The following is a 6,902-nucleotide window of genomic DNA, read 5'->3' on the forward strand; positions in this document are numbered from 1 at the left end:
AACTATAGTGGCACCTCCGGATGCTGCACCCCCCTGCAATCCCTACACAGATCTGGCTGGCACAAGGCACAAAACCACAGCTCGCCCCTATACACGAAGCCAAGCCAGAGCACAACTAAATGCAGCACAGCCATCTTCTCAGAAAAACTCTTCACAAGCTCAAGAGGTCAAGACACGAAAGCTTTAGCAACTAATCTACACTTAATGACCCACCCAGTGGTATTCAGAATATCACTCATGAAATCACTCAAGATATCCCTCAAGTAATTAAGGAACAAAAGAAGAAAAGGCACACTAATCTAGGAACTTCCTCTCTGCCCAGAACGTTGGAGGCTATACACCACACCCCTCAACAGTATTTATAGGAACTCAAACACCAGATTCTGCTCTGTTCCAGTAACAAGAAGCCGAAAGCACCAGCCTGAAGATGACGAGTGAGACCTCGTCGAAACGTCGCACAGACACCCCGACTCTTACACGGGAAGACACCCGAAGACACCAAAACCTGCATATATATATATATATATATATATATATATATATATATATATATATGCAGCTGCCTCAACTGAGTTCTAGTCACATATTACAATTGCTAGCCCACACTGAGGGGGTGTGTGTGGTCCAGTTCAAATTGCACCACTTTTGATAGAACCTGGATTTGCATGTTTGCAGACATGGAGATCTCTCTTCTGGATTGGAGCAAATGATCCCATTCTCCTCCTCCTCCTGATTGCTGGATCATGAGCTTGTATCACCCCTCAAAGACTGTCACTGGTTTGCACTTGGGACACTCTCTTTTCCAGGATGACCAGGTTTGTCTTCCTCTTGACCAGGGGTGGAAACATATCCCTTGCGGAATTGCATCTCCCCACTCCATCCAACTCTGATGGCAGGGACCAGGCTGACTAACAGCCAACTGGATCTGCCTTGACTTTCAAAGGAGAAGACTGGGTCAGTCACCCATCACCTGATCCACAGCTTCAAGGAGGAATGCTTTTGAAAGCATGGAACAGTCCTGTTTGCTAGCCAGCCTGGTCTGTGCCTTCAAAGGTAGATCAGGTCAGCTGCCAGCCAGTCTGATCATGGCCAGCCCCTTCCAAGTCCTCCCCAGGCAGGAGAGGGATTTTTTAATGGTTGTGTTTAAAAAGCAGAGTTAGTTTGGTACCCAATATTGCCTAATGGATACATCCAGATAGGCAGGCCCTTAGTAAATGTTTTCCATTAGCTCCCCCTCTAAGAAACCGCAGATGCTCACAGTGCTGTTCTAATAATCAGATGGTGTATATAAACCATAAACACACATGTTGTCCTTGCAGGCAATGCTAAATAAATATTAGTTTGTCTGCCCTCAAATTGTAAAGAGATGTGCAGGCTGTGCACGCTTGTTCAAACTCCATGTTCAACGCTACAGACACCACAGCTGTGCATAGAGGAGGTGTGGGGAGCCTCTTCCAGCCTGTGGGCCACATTTCCTTCTATAGTGGCGGCTGGAGCCAGGAGCAAAAGAGGGCAGAAGAACAAAGGTGAATTTTACCTTCATACAGTAGGCTAGTTTCTACACACACATACACCCCTTTCCATCCATCCTCCATTTAGGAAGCAAAAGGATTATTCAAGGATGCATTCTGGTCAGGCAGAAATACTCAAAGAGAAATACTCAGGACCAGGGAGTCCCCCACATCAGCCCACCTCCTGTCCCCCAAGAACAATACTTATGCCTTGTCAAGATTCAGCCTCAATCCATTAGCTGCCATCCATCCTCCAACCACCTCCAGGCACTCACACAGGACCTTCACTGCCCTCACTGGTTCCGATTTAAAAGAGAGGTAGAGCTGGGTATCATCCGCATATTGATGGACACCTAGCCCAACCCCCCTGATGATCTCTCCCAGTGGCTTCATGGTGGTGAACCCCCCCCCCCCCCGCCTAAAATTCCTCATCCCATATAGTATGGCAGACTTAAATCCTGAACGTAACAACCCGGCATGATAGCCATTCATCAGAGAGTGATATAGTGCTAGGTCCCCAAACCAGGAAGTTGATGCTTAAGTTCTGTTGCCAGGATAGAATGAATGTCACAGGAAGCACTTAACATAACAAGCACACAGCTTCCTTGAGTGGGGTGGGCCATGCATGCTTTTTTCAGTTACGGAATTGCTGCTTGTCTCAATTCCCCACCCGTGAAAGAGCCACATCCTTCTCTATCAGGCAGGTATGTTTGCTCCTCCACATCTGTGCATTAACTTTCTCAGCTACTCTCTGAAGAACTGCCCACTAGGGAAATTAACAGGGATTGATCTCTGATGGAAACTGGTGTACACCCTGCAAAAAGGGTACCCAGCACACCTGCTGTACAATGAAGAACGCTCTTCGCCCCACAAGCACACATGCCTTCTTGGGAAATAGCATTGTGCTTCTAATAAGCCCAAGCAGAATCACTAAACGCCCAGAACTTAGGAGAGATTAATTTTCAACTCCCCATGCAAATCAGCCATAATTAGGATGGATTTAGTTCACACAGCATGGGCTGAGATGATGGAAGCAGAGGAGGTGAGCTCTGTCTATCAACCTTTCATTTTTTTAAATCATGAGATAATGATTTTGTGTGAGCCAAGGATCCCACAGCCCCGGCTCCTGGCACAGGGAACTGGCTGCATGTGGAACTGGCATTTGGTCCCAGGGAAGTAGCAAGCAGGAGGCAAAAGCATCATCTTCTGCCCCTCACTACTCCCCTCCAACATTTTGATTCATATCTGTGGGATGTATTATTACTAGAGCAGTCAAGTACAACATTTTCCTGTTGCCTAGAATGGACACACAGGGGAATGTGGCTCCAGGCACTTCCTGTCATACCTGTGTGTGACCAAGTAGATGGGCGTGACCCTAGCTGACCAGATAAAAGGGTTGGCCACACAACCATCTCTCTCTTGGACTTTTGGCCTCTTGCTCTCCTGGCTCTTAGTCAGTTCATGGCTCAACCTTCACAGAGGATGGAGCCCACAAGCAGGAAGTCTGAGATGTAGCTCAGGCTTCTTTTCACTGTAACCACAAGATAAAGCCTGACTTCAGATTACTGCTGTGAACTGAATGTGAGTAAAACTTTATTCTACTTTATTTTAGGAGGGAAATAAAGGGGAAACTTACCAGGAACACTCCAGACTGGACAAGCCAGACTGAATTACTTAATTACAGGATTCTAACAAATCATCAACTTGCTTCCAATAAGTTGCAAAGGGAATGTGCTCTGCTGTTTACTCATGAGCATGAGTAGGGAGGGATAATATCCAAACAATATATCCTCTCCTACCTTCCTTAATATTCCCACAAGATCTGGGGATTTCCCCAGAACTGTGGGGAGGGGGCTCCATAGCCCTGTCCTGAGCAGAAGGGATACCCTTGTTCTCACCCCTTAATTGGGCTCAGGGCTCTCCTGATTTCCACATCTCTCTCTCTCTCTCTCTCTCTCTCTCTCTCTCTCCACCTACTGTGACAACGGCCCTCCATTCCAGATCTGGAACCTACTTCTTATTCAGTATTTAATTTAGCAAAAAGAAAGGTGCTGATTCAAATGCATCAAGAAACCAGCTTCCATCCCTTTGCTCTGCCAACCACAAATCCCAGATATGCTGCGCGCTGAGTGTACTCACCATTTTGAGCTCCCTGATATTTGTTTTCTTTCAGAGATTGGCGGGTGCTTCCAGATGGGAACTTTATAGTGCAAATGGGGATTTCAGGCATTGCGGGTCATTGGCAACAAGGTTTGTTTGTTTGTTTTTATTTTTTTTTTATTTTAAAAAATTCTATACTGCTTTATATTTTAAAGAAAAGTCTCATAGAGGTTTAGAACATATTATATCAATAAAACATAAATAAAACAATCTGAAGAAAGTCAAATACAGTGGTACCTCGCAAGACGAATGCCTCGGAAGACAAAAACTCGCAAGATGAAAGGGTTTTTTGTTTTTTGAGCTGCTTCGCAAGACGAATTTCCCTATGGGCTTGCTTCACAAGACGGAAACGTCTTGCAAGTTTGTTTCCTTTTTCTTAACACCGTTAATTCAGCTGCGACTTGACTTCGAGGAGCAACTCATAGAACGCGGTGTGGTAGCCTTTTTTGAGGTTTTTAAAGACTTTGGTGATTTTTGAAGCTTTTCCAAAACTTTCCTGACGCCATGCTCCGCAAGACGAAAAAAATCGCAAAACGACAAAACTCGCAGAATGAATTAATTTCGTCTTGCGAGGCACCACTGTATAGAGTATACAGTCAAAGCAACATAACAGAAAACTAAAATATTATCTTAAAGGTTTCAAAATACAGTGGTACCTCAAGTAAAGTAGTTAATTCGTTCCGGAGGTCTGTTCTTAACCTGAAGCACTGCTTTAGCTAATGGGGTCTCCTGCTGCCGCCGTGCCGCTGGAACACGATTTCTGTTCTCATCTTGAAGCAAAATTCTTAACCTGAGGTACTATTTCTGGGTTAGCAGAGTCTGTAACCTGAAGCGTATGTAACCTGAAGCGTCTGTAACCCGAGGTACCACTGTAAAACATTACAAAGGAGGTCAACTACAGAATACATATTTAACATAGTAGGGCTTGGTGAGTCTGGGCCCCGCACCCTAGGCCAGGTGGAAAGATTTTCACAGAAAGTCTAAATCTATATAAAATGGGAGGGATACAGGGTAGCATACTGATGCCAATGATGTCATGTGGATGCTGTTAAAAGCACCAGTTTGGAAGCACCCCCAGCAGCATCACATCCTGTAAGACCAATTTCATTGTTTTTATGCCTGGGCAGCGGAAATCAGGTGTCTCTTAGATGAATACCCAATTCAGATTTCATTGCCCTTAATTTTAAGATGCTCCATCTCTGATTGTCCCTTTTTAGAAGATGGTGGGCCCTCCAGGCATGGCTGGACTATTAACTGCCATCATGCCTGGCCATTGGGCCATCCTGGCTGAGCTTCTTAGTCCAATGGCACCTAGAGAGCCACAGGCTCCTTATACCTGCACTGAAAATGTCCTGGCACTCCTCCATGTGTGTTGGGAAGAAATGAAACACACACACACACACACCCCGTGCATTAGTGACAACAATGTTGTGATGGAGTACTGAGCAGTGAAAGGTACAAGCCACACTATTTAATTTTAATTAACACCAGATCCCTAAGTGCCATTAGCAAAACCGAGAAGTAGGCAAACAGCTGAAAGTCCTGCCTGTCCCCCAGCGGTTATCACAATCCTGGCAGCGGCTGTTTTAAGATTCCAAGGCACCTCATAAACCCATCTCCAAATATTTAGCTAATTAACACTGTCTACCCCAGCCTCAGCTCCTGTTTATGCATCTAGTTGTGGAGGCAGGCATCTGATTACACCAGGCAGCTAGAGAATCCACAAGAGGTGAGGAGAGCTCCACCTCCTCAAGAGATAAGGTGCAGACTCTGCAAACTGTTTGGAATGAGCCAAAACTGTCCGGCTACATACACGCCACACATTTAAGGCACTCTCCCACCAAAGAATTCTGGGAACAGCAATTTACCCCCACAGAAATATAATTTTGAGCACCCTTAATAAACTACAGGACGCGGGTGGTGCTGTGGTCTCTAAACCACTGAGCCTAGGGCTTGCTGATCAGAAGGTCTGCGGTTCAAATCCCCGCGACGGGGTGAGCTCAGTCTCTGCTCCTGCCAGCCTAGCAGTTTGAAAGCACATCAAAGTGCAAGTAGATAATTAGGTACCGCTCTGGCGGGAAGGTAAAAGGCGTTTCTGTGCGCTGCTCTGGTTTTGCCAGAAGAGACTTAGTCATGGTGGCCACATGACCTGGAAAAAATGTCTGTGGACAAACGTCAGCTCCCTCAGTCTATAGAGCAACTGAACTTAACTGTCAGGGGTCCTTTACCTTTACCTTTTTAACAAACTACAGGTCCCAGTATTCTTTCTGTAACATGTGGACATTCCTTGCTTTCTTCCACCTCCCTGGCCCAGGGTCAGGTCTTATTCTCATAGGATTTGCATTGCCTTGTGGGGCGTGGGGAGCAGACAAATTGGCTTCCAAAGAGCAAAGCAGAAGCTTACATGGAGCCAACCAGAGCTTAAAATAACCATGGCTTGATGCTGTTTCTTTTCTTAACAGAATGAAGACGAGATAAATCAAGGCCCACACACCAATGAGGTTTGATAATTCTCCCACTACTGAGTGGACCCCAGGCCCAATTCTATTCACCATGCACATTAATTTCCTGCTTTAGCACCAAGGAGCAGATGTTTCTTCGCTCCTGCAGAGGTGTCAATATGATGTCGGAGCTGGTGAGAGACACAAATAAGGCAGTGGGGCTGGCAGCCTCAACACTCGCCTGAAGACCTGAGCTCACCTGCTAGGAATCCCTGTTCCCTGCCCTCCACAGTAGCTTCACTGACATTCCCTCATTCTAATGCATTGCTGTCCAAGTTCTGCTGATGCTTCCCAAGGTAACCCTGTTCTCTTACTGAGCTTTCCTCCAAAAATGGAGAAGGGCACACACCCTGCCTTATCCTGCCATTGAAGTCTTCCACAGCAGAGAGAGAGGTCTATTCAGCTACCAGTTTTTTCCTGCATCTGGAGACATGTCTCCTGCTTCCCACACATAGAATCTTAGAGTTGGAAGGGACCCAAGGGTCATCTAGTCCAACCCCCTGAAAACCTCAAAGGAAGGAGAGTCCACTGTTCCACTGTTAAACAGCCATTACTGTCTGAAAGTTTTTCTGTATGTTTAGTCGGAATCTCCTTTCTTCTAACTTGAAGCCAGTGGTTTGAGTCCTACTCTCCAGAGTAGGAGAAAACAAGCTTGCTCCATCCTCTATGTGACAGCCCTTCAGATATTTGAAGATGGCTATCATATCTCCTCTCAGTCTCCTCTTTTCCA

The 6,902-nt window shown here is 45.9% G+C and overlaps 1 long non-coding RNA gene across 1 annotated transcript; it reads left to right on the plus strand.

Moving 5' to 3' along the window:
* The first annotated feature begins 2,856 nt into the window (after nt 1-2,856).
* On the plus strand, nt 2,857-6,672 carry LOC309523652. The gene is made up of 3 exons (XR_014215494.1): nt 2,857-3,092; nt 3,685-3,761; nt 6,134-6,672. It is a non-coding gene; the product is annotated as an uncharacterized lncRNA (long non-coding RNA).
* The last annotated feature ends 230 nt before the right edge of the window (nt 6,673-6,902 follow it).

Source organism: Podarcis vaucheri (assembly GCF_965113315.1).
Source record: "Podarcis vaucheri genome assembly, chromosome: 2".
Lineage (NCBI taxonomy): Eukaryota > Metazoa > Chordata > Lepidosauria > Squamata > Lacertidae > Podarcis > Podarcis vaucheri.